This window comes from Salvelinus sp. IW2-2015, unplaced genomic scaffold (assembly GCF_002910315.2).
Source record: "Salvelinus sp. IW2-2015 unplaced genomic scaffold, ASM291031v2 Un_scaffold1174, whole genome shotgun sequence".
In the NCBI taxonomy this organism is placed as follows: domain Eukaryota; kingdom Metazoa; phylum Chordata; class Actinopteri; order Salmoniformes; family Salmonidae; genus Salvelinus; species Salvelinus sp. IW2-2015.
In genome coordinates this window covers 91,153-102,432 of record NW_019942766.1, presented here as the reverse complement: position 1 = coordinate 102,432, position 11,280 = coordinate 91,153, and the positions used below count along the sequence as shown (strand labels likewise).

The following is an 11,280-nucleotide window of genomic DNA, read 5'->3' as shown; positions in this document are numbered from 1 at the left end:
TTGGCGTATAATTTGCGAAAAACTGAAAGTGCAAACCACAGAATTTAACCGGGGCAAGGTGACTCGGAACAAAGGACATGTACAAACAGACAAGCTTGACCATGGTAAGGCAATCAAAAGGGGAAAAACGAGTCGGCAGCTTCAACGACTCAGAACATGGCAGGGACTCCAGACAAGGACTGTCCAACCAAAAGTAATCTGTTCCTTTCTGACCAATTCGATTTGCTCAACATTTTTTTATAATATGTGTTTTATTCACATATATACAGTGGGGAGAACAAGTTATTTGATACACAGGCCGATTTTGCAGGTTTTCCTACTTACAAAGCATGTCGAGGGTCTGTAATTTTTACCATAGGTACACTTCAACTGTGAGAGACGGAATCTAAAAATCCCAGAAAATCACATTGTATGATTTTTAAGTAATTAATATTGCATTTTATTGCATGACTATAAGTATTTGATAAATCAGAAAGCAGAACTTAATAATTTGAGTACAGAAACCTTTGTTTTGCAATTACAGAGACGTTTCCTGTATGTTCTGACCAGGTTTGCACACACTGCAGCAGGGATTTTGGCCCACTCCTCCATACAGACCTTCTCCAGATCCTTCAGGTTTCGGGGCTGTCGCTGGGCAACTACGGACTTTCAGCTCCCTCCAAAGATTTTTCTATTGGGTTCAGGTCTGGAGATGGCTAGGCCACTCCAGACCTTGAGGATGCTTCTTACGGAGCCACTCCTTAGTTGCCCTGGCTGTGTGTTTCGGGTCGTTGTCCATGCTAGAGAACCCAGCCACGACCCTCTTCAATGCTCTTATTGAGGGAAGGAGGTTGTTGGCCAAGATCTCGCGATACATGGCCCCATCCATCCTCCCCTCAATACGGTGCAGTCGTCCTGTCCCCTTTGCAGAAAAGCATCCCAAAGAATGATGTTTCCACTGCCATGCTTCACGGTTGGGATGGTGTTCTTGGGGTTTGTACTCATCCTTCTTCTTCCTCCAAACACAGCGAATGGAGTTTAGACAAAAAGCTCTATTTTTGTCTCATCAGACCACGTGACCTTCTCATTCCTCCTCTGGATCATCCAGATGGTCATGTGGCAAACTTCAGACGGGCCTGGACTGCGCTGGCTTGAGCAGGGGGACCTTTGCGTGCGCTGCAGGATTTAATCCATGACGGCGTAGTGTGTTTACTAATGGTTTTCTTTGAGACTGTGATCCCAGCTCTCTTTCAGGTCATTGACCAGGTCCTGCCGTGTAGTTTCTGGGCTGATCCTCACTTCCTCATGATCATTGAATGTCCCACGAGGTGAGATCTTGCATGGAGCCCCAGACGAGAGTGATTGACCGTCATCTTGTAACTTCTTCCATTTTCTAATAATTGGCGCCACAGTTGTTGCCTCTCACCAAGCTGCTTGCTATTGTCCTGTAGCCCATCCCAGCCTTGTGCAGGTCTACAATTATATCCCTGATGTCCTTACACAGCTCTCTGGTCTTGGCCATTGTGGAGAGGTTGGAGTCTTGTTTGATTGAGTGTGTGGACAGGTGTCTTTTTATCAGGTAAGAGTTCAAACAGGTACAGTTAATCAGGGTAATGAGTGGAGAACAGGAGGGCTTCTTAAAGAAAAACGAAACAGGTCTGTGAGAGCCGGAATTCTTACTGGTTGGTAGGTGATCAAATACTTATGTCTGCAATAAAATTGCAAATTAATTACTTAAAAATCATAACAATGTGATTTTCTGAATTTTTGTTTTAGATTCCGTCTCTTCACAGTTGAAGCTGTACCTATGTATAATTACAATTAAGAGCCTCTACATGCTTTATAGTAGGAAAACCTCAAATCGGCAGTGGTTTCAAATACTTGTTCTCCCCACTGTATATATTAGACACCTGTGTTAATATAAATCAGACTATATGCATTGAGCTTGTCTGATGCATTAAGCTTGATGTTTTGATGCCTCAAGAGGGTGCCAGAGATCTAGATAACCAGAATTAAAATAATAAATATCTTAACCGACGCAACTATTCCTCCTCTGCGGGCTTTCCAAGATTCTGCCGTTACTCTCCTGAAGTTGCCGGTAAATAGGCTACAAGAGGAGTCGGTAACCTTTCTCATGTGGAATGCCAATTTCATCTTACTATTTCTACCAAATCTGCATGCACAAGTTAATTGGTTTCAGTAGGCGACATTTTTTCATGAAACAGTTTTCATATAAGTCACACAACGTCTTCATATCTCCAAATCATTGCCAGTGAAGTATTAATCAAAAATTCTATCTAAAAAAACTAATTAAATGAATAAATTCAGATAAAAAGACAGGATAAGATATGCCAACTTATCTTAAAAATAGCCGACAATAAAAAACATTGCAGCCTGCTCAGGAAAATATCCCGATAAAAAAAAAAATCCTATAAATCACTCGCATTTATGGCTACACATGCCTGTCTGCAACGAACTTTAAACACTGTATCACAATATATACTTGGGTCAGGCCTGAAGCTGGTGTTAGCTTAAACTTGCAACATCATGTTATGTGAATATTCCTCGGGGCCCTCAGAGTCTTCCGGTGCAGCGTGAGCTCCGGAGAACAGACACACCTGTAGGTTATTTGCGCAAGTGCTTGACTTGGGCAGGAGCTCATCGGAGCTGAGTACCGGCACCTCAAATGTTCTTACTGCTTGAGTTCCTGTTCCTCTTATAGAATATTAGCTTAAGTATTGTGGAGCTCTGCACCTAAAACTATATCCAGTACCAGAACCCAAAATCAGTGACGGAACCTATTTCAATCCAAGTAGAAGCCTGATAAGAAGCCTCTTTTTATGACGTTTCCACTGGATAAGAACATGACTGTGTTCCCTTTCACGCTGAGTGGTTTGAATCAATTTGAGAATAAAGCTGTAATGTATCAAATTATGAAAAAAGTTATGGGTCTGAAGCCCACCGCAATCCACTGTATCGATATTGTGTTCCTTATGAAGCACGTGTTCATTTGGTCAATTTCTGTCTTGCTGATATTTAACATGTTTGATAGTTATGAAACTTTGTTTGTGAACTTAGAAATTCAGTGTCATCTGCAACATTACATTGTTGAAATTGAATTTAAATCTGAGAAATTATGCTAATTGCTTACTTTATATGTGCACACTATGATCAAAATCGCTCAGCCAGCTACTGCATACCTTATCCTACTCATATTATATACACAAATGTCTTCCAGACTCTGGTATTGCTCCTCTGACACTTCTTAATCTCTGTCTTTTGTGAGAGAAAAACAAACATGTATTGTACTGTTGACATTTTACTGCCTGCTGGACCTCTGCTAATCTGTGTACAGTGACAAATAAATGGATTAGATTTCAATCTGGACACGCGCTGCATCAGGTTTGTATTGGGTCATTCGGCCGGCCAGTAGGCTATCACATGAGCTCATCGCTTATAGAGATTCCGGAGGTTCAGAATCATCATGTCAGAGATTCCAGCGATGGTTGCCAGAATTCATTTTCATGCTCAGAGACTTCCAGATGGTTTCAGAATCATCATGTCAGAGATTCCAGTGATAGTTGGTTCAGAATCATATGTCAGAGATTCCGGCGATGGTTCAGATCATCATGTCAGAGATTCCGGCGATGGTTCAGAATCTCATGAGGATTCCATGCAGTGTCAGAACATATGTCAGAGATTCGGCGATGGTTCAGAATCATCATGTCAGAGATTCCACGATGGTTCAGGATCATCATGTCAGAGATTCCAGTGATGGTTCAGAATCATCATGTCAGAGATCTCCAGCGATGTTCAGAATCATCATGTCAGAGATTCCGGCGATGGTTCAGAATCCTCATGTCAGACAATAGACTAGGCTATGTTCCAAACAGCACTATATAGTGCACTACTTTAGACCAGGGCCCATAGGTGGTCCAATACATAATACGGAAAGTGCACCATTTGTGACACCGAGTAACAGTTGCACATAAACTTATTTAAGCATGCGTTATTGTTCAGTAGGTCTAACAAAGTAGACACACACCTCTCACAAAGGGTCTACTAGTATCATTTTCAATGTGAATGTTATTTACATTGTCACCAGGGCAGTCTTCATTAAACAACATCTGTGTGTGAGTCAACATATCCATGGCAACAGGCGCAACAAGCCTCAGCCAAGGCCAGTACAAACAGGGGCAACAAAGCCCTCAGCACAAGGCCAGTACAAACAGGGGCAACAAGCCTCAGCCCAAGGCCAGTCAAACAGGGGCAACAAGCCCTCAGAACAAGGCCAGTACAAACAGGGGCAACAAGCCCTCAGCACAAGGCCAGTACAAACAGGGGCAACAAGCCCTCAGCACAAGGCCAGTACAAACAGATGCATAACATAAACAACTAGAGCATAATACCCAAGTAATTAAATGTAAGAAATGACTGTTTCATAGGTATAACCACGGCGTGGTAGGTAGCCTAGTGGTTAGAGTGTAGAGGTGGTAGTGAAGCGCTAAGTGGTTAGAGTGTAGAGGTGGTAGGTAGCCTCAGTGGTTAGGAGTGTAGGGGCGGCAGGTAGCCTAGTGGTTAGAGTGTAGGGGCGGCAGGTAGCCTAGTGGTTAGAGTGTAAGGGCGGCAGCAGGTTAGCCTAGTTGGTTAGAGTGTAGGGCAGCAGGTAGCCTAGTGGTTAGAGTGTAGGGGCAGCAGGTAGCCTAGTGGTTAGAGTGTAGGGGCAGCAGGTGGCCTAGTGGTTAGCAGTGTAGGGAAGCAGGTAGCCTAGTGGTTAGAGTGTAGGGGCTAGATACTAGTGGTTAGACGTGTAGGGGCAGCAGGTAGCCTAGTGGTTAGAGGTGTAGGGACAGCAGGTAGCCTAGTGGTTAGAGTGTAGGGGAGCAGGTTAGCCTAGTGGTTAGAGTGTAGGGGCAGCAGGTAGCCTAGTGGTTAGAGTGTGGAAGCAGGTAGCCTAGCTGGTTAGAGTGTAGGGGCGGCAGGTAGCCTAGTGGTTAGAGTGTAGTGGACAGGCAGAGGTAGCCTAGTGGTTAGAGTGTAGGGCGCAGGTAGCCCTAGTGGTTAGAGGTGTAGGGGCAGCAGGTAGCCTAGTGGTTAGAGTGTAGGGGCGCAGCGTAGCCTAGTGGTTAAGAGTGTTAGGGGGCAGGTAGCCTAGTGGTTAGAGTGTAGGGACGGCAGGTAGCCTAGTGGTTAGAGTGTAGGGGCAGCAGGTAGCCTAGTGGTTAGAGTGTAGGGACAGCAGGTAGCCTAGTGGTTAGAGCGCTGGACTAGTAACCGAAAGGACGTAAGATCGAATCCCCGAGCTGACAAGGTAAAACTGTTGTTCTGCCCCTGAACTGTTCATAGGCCGTCATTGAAAATAAGAATGTTATTAACTGACTTGCCTAGTTAAATAAAGGTAAAATAATATATTTTAAAAACTACACTATCATGTGAACGTTAAACTGGGCGGTGAATGTTGCCAAAACAAAATTACCATGCTCTGATAAGACTGTCATAATTATAATACAATTACAGGAAGTAGCGAAATGAAACTAATCTACCTCTAATATGACCCATCCAGGAGACTACATGACCAAAAGTATGTGGACACCTGCTCGTCGAACATCTAATTCCAAAATCATGGGCATTAATATGAAGTTGGTCCCCCCTTTGCTGCTATAACAGCCTCCACTTCTGGGAAAGCTTCCACTAGATGATGGAACATTGCTGCAGGGACTTGCTTCCATTCAGTCACAAGAGCATTTGTGAGGTCGGGCACTGATGTGGGCGATTAGGCCTGGCTCGCTATGGGAGTTCTAATTCATCCCCCAAATCATCCCAAATGTGTTCGATGGAGTTGAGGTCAGGGCTCTGTGCAGGCCAGTCAAGTTCTTCCACATTGGATCTCTACGAACCATTTCTGTATGGACCTCGTTTTGTGCACGGAGGCATTGTCATGCTGAAACAGGAAAGGGCCTTCCCCAAACTGTTGCCACAACTTTGGAAGCACAGAATTGTCTAGAATAACATTGTATGCCGTAGCGTTAAGATTTCCCTTCACCGGAACTAAGGGGCCCGAACCATGAAAAACATCCCCAGACCATTATTCCTCCTCCACCAAACTTTACAGTTGGCAATATGCATTAGGGCAGGTAGCGTTCTCCTGGCATCCACCTAACCCAAATTCGTCCGTCAGACTGCCAGATAGGTGAAGCGTGATTCATCACTTCAGAGAACACGTTTCCACTGCTCCAGTGTTCAATGGCGGCAAGGTTTACACCACACCAGCAGACACTTGGCATTGCGTATGGTGCATCAAAGCTGCGACCGAGAGACTAACAAACAGCTTCTATCTCAAGGCCATCAGACTGCTAAACAGCCATCACTAACTCAGAGAGGCTGCTGCCAACATACAGACTTGAAATCATTGGCCACTTTAATAAATGGATCACTAGTCACTTTAATAATGTTTACATATCTTGCATTTTATATCATCTATTGCATCATGCCTATGCCGCTCGGCCATCGCTCATCCATATATTTATAAGTATATATTGTTATTCCATACCTTTGCTTATATTTAGGTGTATTAGGTAGTTGTTGTGGAATTGTTAGATGATGTTAGATATTGCTGCACTGTCAAAACTAGAAGCACAAGCCTTGTCCTCCAATACATTGCTAACTGTGACCATACATTTTAACCAGTGCACAATCTGCTACATGTGTATGTGACCATAAATCTGCTAAGCTGTGTATGTGACCATACTTGCAAATTGTGGACAAACACTGCTAACATGGACCTACATCTCTACGGTGCATTACAATAAACTTCCATGTTGTGCCAATAATCTGCTCATGTGACCATATCTGCTACCGTCGTGTAGTGCTAATCTCTACATGTGATGTGACAACATTGCTAACTGTGTTATGTGCCATAACATCTCACCCTGTGTATGTGACAACTACATCTGCTAACCTGGTATGTGCAACATTGCTACCATGTGTATGTGACCTAAATCTGTACCGTGTGTTATGTGACCAAACATACTTGCTACCGTTGTTATGTGCCTCTTGCAACGTGTGTAGTGACAAATTGCTAACCCTTGTGTTTGTGACCACTACATAATCTCTGCTTATTCTGTGATGTGACCTATAATCTACTACTGTGTAGTGTGCCTATACATCTCTAACCATGTGTATGTGACCGACATCTGCTACCAGTTTGCCATAATTGCTAACGTTGTATGTGCCTAAATGCTAACCTGTGTATGTGACCTCATTGCTAACCGTGTGTTGTGACCAATAACTCTCTAACCGTGTGTATGGACCAATACATCTGCTACCGTGCTGTAGTGCCAATATCTCTACCGGTGCTATGCCAATCTGCTACGGTGTGCATTGCCAATAACCATCTGATAGTGATGTTACTTGTGTGCAGCCACTCAGCCACGGAAACCCACTTTCACGATGCTCCCGACGAACAGTTCTCTTGCTTCGAAGGCAGTTTGGAACTTGATAGTGAGTGTTGCAACCGAGGACAGATGATTTGTACGCGCTACATGTGGCCTACCACTTCACGGCTGAGCCATTGTTGCACCTAGACATTTCCACTTCACAATAACAGCCCTTACAGTTGACCGTGGCAGCTCTAGCAGGGCATCCGAAGACCTTGCCACGTTGAAAATGTGTCACTGAGCTCTTCAGTAAAGCCATTCTACTGCCAGTGTTTGTCTATGGAGATTGCATGGCTGTGCGCTCGATTTTATACACCGGTCAACAACGGGTGTGGCTGAAGTAGCCGAATCCACAAATTTGAAGGGGTGTCCACATACTTTTGTGTGTGTGTGTGTACACGCACTCTACTTTCCCTGGGGAGTTGGCGACGGTCAATGGACAGAGAGCCAAATGATCCATGCAGTGACTCGCTTTTATTAAAACATGTTGCAACAAAGTAACCAGACTAAATTCTGCTTGTTACCTTGTTCAAAACGTGACGATTGGAACATCGATACATTGCACGACTGGCGCATTTCTGTCAAGATACTTTTTTTGTGACGATAATGCTTTGGAAAAGTCTAACAGTTTAGTAATGTCGATTTGCAGGCAAGGAAAATAGGGTTGAAGAAAGCGAAAAACGGGGCGCTGCATGAAGAACATGTTGAAATGTCTTCGGKGGCGTGTAAGAACTAAACCACACCGTTTCATTTGTATTTCTTTTTTTTGGGGGGGGGTCGTTGCCTACAAGCCTGGTAGGTTATGAAGTCGACATGTTTTGAAATAATAGATATGTTAAAAATTGCTACAGACTTACCCACAGCAACTCCACTGACTCGGAGGATGCCTCTTCCTCCTCTCTGGTCGTGTTTTAGTAGGGAGCCCGCTACAAAAGTTTCCCAACAACGTTCTGTCTTTGCTATTTTGTCCCCCCCCCTCAAAAAACTTTAGGAAACTTGATGATTAAACTTCTTGTTTTGGGGTGGCGTGTCACGATTGGCCTACTTTAATTATTATTTCGTTGTCAAAAACGGTTTGTTCTTGTTCAGTACGCTAAAATGCCTTCTGCATCCTGCTGCCTCTCCTTTCAGATTTTGAAACGCTCTTCYGGGAGGAAGGGTTGGTGACGCGTTGAAATGCACTCGAGTCGTACGGATGTAGTCATTGGTAGATTCTCAATACGTCCTGATTCAATCATTGGGAGAATCTCAATTGAACACTCTTCGCGTCCTCTCTCATCTCAATTACATCCAAAGGCTTTATTGGCATGGGAAAACAAAACCCGTTAAATAGATAATAAACAAAGTGAAATAAAGAGTAAAAAAGGGTACAGTAAACATTACACAAAACGTTTCAAAGGGATAGAGACATTGCAAATGTCATATTATGGCTATGTACAGTGTTGTAATGGTGTGTAAAATAGGTCCCGCCCCTCTGACCTTCTCCTCCACTGGGTTTTGAGAAGGAGGCGAGGAGAGAGGAGAGAGTACGCGAGGAGTATCCAAGTATCCAACGGCGCACCAGCCAAAGTATCCAAGTATCCAAAGGCACGCCCATTTGATATTAAAACATTGCTCTTCAAGGCCAATGCATCTGTTTAAAACTGTCATTGTTTCAAAATAGCTTTTATGTCAAATATATATATATATATATATATATATATATATATATATATATATACACACACACATATCATCCGTTGCAAGTAAATGATTAAACATGACAAATAAGTCATGGGTTGAAGTAAAACATGCTTTCATTCATAACATTGAAAACTTAATTGAACAAAAGTTACTTTAATTTTGGCATGAGAATGTCTTCAGATGTGTATAATAAGTCTACACAGATAAGGGAGAGAAAGTGACATGAATAGCTGACTGCCATTCCCTTTCCTTGACATAATGATAATTATTAGGCCTGTTGACTGCCCTCCCCTCTGTAGCCTGCTGTTATCAAACAGAACTCATATTATATATCCCTGTGTGTGTGTGTGTGTGTGTGTGTGTGTTGTGTGTGTGTGTGTGTGTGCGTGTGCGTGTGCGTGTGTGCGTGTGTGTGTGTTTAGCCTAATCAACATGTTGACCTTTTAATAACTTTTGTGAGCCAATCATAATATTGCTTCCTATTGCACATAGACCACCCTTCACCTCAAAGTTCACAATCCTTCAATGTCATCAGGAAGTACACCTACGCGTTCTCTCCTATGTCTGGCCCAAAGTCAAGATCTCTGCAGTTTACACTTCAAAATGAGGAAAAGAGATACTGAAAATGAAACCAAGACCATGGACATCAAGGTAACCAAGGGAACCCCCTGAAAAGAAGAAGTTACACAACAAACTGACAACTGGTTCAAGTGAACAGTCACTCTAGTACGTCACAGCCTATACGACTGTATTTGCCCTCCTGTCAGCGTTGTCATAGCTAACTTCATCCCCCAGGCTCAGCGTTGCCATAGCTAACCTCATCCCCCAGGCTCAGCGTTGCCATAGCTAACCTCATCCCCCAGGCTCAGCGTTGCCATAGCCAACCTCATCCCCCAGGGCTCAGCGTTGCCATAGCTAACCTCATCCCCCAGGCTCAGCGTTGCCATAGCCAACCTCATCCCCTAGGCTCAGCGTTGCCATAGCTAACCTCATCCCCAGGCTCAGTGTTGCCATAGCTAACCTCATCCCCCAGGCTCAGCGTTGTCATAGCCAACCTCATCCCCCAGGCTCAATAGAAAGGAAAGCCAGTCTGCTGGTGGACTACATTATGTCTTCACAGCCTACCAGTAACTCATCTATGAGAATATATAGATGTGTCATGTCTTTGTAAATTAAAATACACAGCACTAGGCTGCTGTTTGTTTTGGCCTATTATAAGACCTCTCTTGTATGTTCAGAACATTCCCAACTGCCTCATTCTACCCCGATAAAGTCTGAACGAATGAATAATGAAAAATAAAATACTGTAAGCCAGAGACACATAAATTTTTTTTTTTGTGTAATCCTATTGGACAACACAGCTTTTCTTATCTTATCTCTGTTAGTTCTCAGGGCCTATCCAGACAGAAGAAAGTGACCTTATTTCTGTGTATCGTCTACATACCTGTCATTCTCTGCCCGTTTCCACGGATACATGTTGTCTACTCCCACTGGTGTAAGTCGACGAAGTCATTCTGACCCTATTGATTGATATGGAGCATATTATACAATGACTGTCAGTGTAACAGTTTAACTTTATGGCGTCCCCTCGCCCCGACTCGGGCGCGAACCAGGGACCCTCTGCACACATCAACAACTGACACCCACGAAGAGTCGTTAACCATCGCTCCACAAAAGCCGCGGCCCTTGCAGAGCAAGGGGGAACCACTACTTCAAGGTCTCAAAGCGAGTGACGTAACCGATTGAAACGCTATTAGCGCGCAGCAACGCTAACTAGCTAGCCATTTCACATCCGTTACATACAGGAAGCAGAACAACTGTGTATACATACATATATTGGCCATTACCAGACTTAGATGTGTCACAGCATCCTGTAAGACTTAGGGATGGGTCGTCAATGGACATTTGACAACGATAAAAATGCATTCTCAGAAGTCTATAGGACTTCATCTGGTTGGTACTGTAACTCATCTGGTTGGTACTGTAACACATCTGGTTGGTACTGTAACTCATCTGGTAGGTACTGTAACTCATCTGGTTGGTACTGTAACTCATCTGGTAGGTACTATAACACATCTGGTAGGTACTATAACACATCTGGTAGGTACTGTAACACATCTGGTAGGTATTGTAACTCATCTGGTAGGTACTAACACATCTGGTAGGTACTGTAACTCATCTG

At 43.7% G+C, this 11,280-nt stretch overlaps 1 protein-coding gene across 1 annotated transcript in view; it reads right to left on the bottom strand.

Moving 5' to 3' along the window:
- Positions 1-8,568, bottom strand: part of LOC112069972 (ninein-like) — an 80,252-nt gene extending 71,684 nt beyond the window's left edge. The window contains 1 exon segment of the mRNA XM_070438787.1: positions 8,273-8,568. The gene's annotated coding sequence lies outside the window, so the exon portion shown is untranslated.
- Positions 8,569-11,280: the final 2,712 nt, after the last annotated feature.